The following is a 2074-nucleotide window of genomic DNA, read 5'->3' as shown; positions in this document are numbered from 1 at the left end:
ATTTAGACTTGCTATAGCCTCCTGAGCCTAGAATTCTTTTGGCAGCTCTACAACAACAGTAAAACTAAATACTGCAGCCACATCAACCCTCAAATGCAAATGGTCATCTCACAGCTTTTTAATCACCATCACCTAGGAATCAGAGTGACTGTAGAAAAGAACACCAAAAGAACTGTGAATAATACAATAACAGTATGAGCAAAAAGAGCTTTAATTGTCTTCCTACTGAAAATTTACAAAACAACTGCCCAATTAGGCCTTAATGCATAGGCACGATTGATGATGTCTAGTGCTGCTGGATATGAGGAAGATTCCCATGTATGTCCTTTTCCACAAATGCTGGTAGAGGAAAAGGCTGTTCTACTTGACGTTTATTATAGGGGAGAGAAGATTTTGGAGAGAAAAGTGCAATTATTCCTGCGTCCCATTTTGTAATATACACAAACCATGCTCCTCCAACTCCATACAGAGAAGAGTTCTCATGCTTTATCCTAGCTTTTTGTCTGTACGTAAGTGTATGCTGAATTGACCTCACTGGATACAAACATTTTCTCCCAGCATTTTATTTAAACGCGCATTTAACAAATAGTTTTAGGCAAAACGTGATCAGTTAATATTTTTCTTGCCTTCTTCCCTGGTCCTTTTTATCTAGAATTCTGCAAAAAGAGGGCTCTCTATTTGGATATTTGGGTAGAAAAGATTTAGCAAAAGCAGAATTCTATGCAGAAAAACAACCTTGAGGAGAAAGGTTCGTTTTTCCCTCCCCAGCTTCCCTTAGCTTGTTTATATCTTTCCTAAGAGGTCAGCACTTCCACAGAGAGGTCAGCCTCCCAGCTTTTATAAGGCTGGAGCAGTGGGAATAAGCTGCCTGAATGTTTATACATATTGACTCTTTGTTTTGTTAGTGAAGTAGCAAAAGTGAAATAAAGCATAGCTTTTTAAGAAGCTTGCACCAACCCAACCACATGTACCTGTAAACCAAATGAAAACACAAATAAGGAAGTTGACAGTTTTATCAGACAAACTCTAACTATGTGGTCACCAGAAAACCAGGTGGAGAGAGAGAGAAAGTGAACTACTGAAAATATGTGCAAAACAAATACTTGTTCTTTGCCTTCCTCATCATGGCAAGAGTGACAACAGTGACCCACAACTCTGATCACAGTTATACCAGGGTGTGTACAAGCATTCAAATGAACTGGTGGAGGTTTAGCAGCTTAAATTGACCTGTTGGACACTACAAGCATTCAGGAGGCCAGCTGTATGATCTTCAGACAGCTTCCACTGCAGAGGGCACCCAGCCAGGGGGCCTTAAAGCCTGCATCTTGCTGTGATTGTCAGGGTCCCCTGTATGCCTAAAAGCAGCTGACAACATCTAAGGGCACAGGTCAGGGCTGACTGGCTATTAACCCTAGTGGATCAACCCCGCCCCCCATATCTGTCAGGCTTTTAGTGGAAACCCAGAGTGGGTGGCATGGGTTTTCCCACAGTGCTGCTGGAGCTCTTGTTGCAGGAAGCCCCACCACATAGCCAGAGCTGGGGAGTCTAAAATCCTGGGAGGGGAGCTTCTCCCTGACATGGCACTTCAAAACTGGCACCTGCAGCCCTGTGAGTGGGCTGCGAGCACAGGGATCTAAAGTGCTATGTGGGGGTGGAGGGATTTCCCCCATGGGGAACATAAAGGCTGGCATCCACAGCCCCCTGGGAGTGGATGGAACAGGGGGCAAAGCCCCCAACCAAAATATACAGTCTCTGGTCTAGGGAAGAGGCAGGAAGCATTACCCCCTACTTTTCTCTCCTCCTGATCAGTCTCAGGGTGTGTATCTACACATTCATTAATGCACATTTGCTAATGCACATTCAATTTAGTACCTCCAGCCACTTTTACAGGTCTTTGAGGGAGGGGTGCAGTGCAGAGCTGGTGCTGGGAGATTAGGATCTCCCAGGCCCCACTCCTTGATCATGATCTTGGAGCCTAGAGCTGCCCCTGGTGGTGGCAGAGGCCCATTGCAGGACCCCTGGAAGTGAGAACAGTTTGCTGCCATTAGCAGCAAATCTACTCCTGCTTCCCTAC

This window comes from Alligator sinensis, unplaced genomic scaffold (genome assembly GCF_000455745.1).
Source record: "Alligator sinensis unplaced genomic scaffold, ASM45574v1 scaffold141_1, whole genome shotgun sequence".
NCBI classification, from domain to species: domain Eukaryota; kingdom Metazoa; phylum Chordata; order Crocodylia; family Alligatoridae; genus Alligator; species Alligator sinensis.
The sequence above is the reverse complement of the archived record's forward strand: the minus strand, read 5'-3'. Positions refer to the sequence as shown.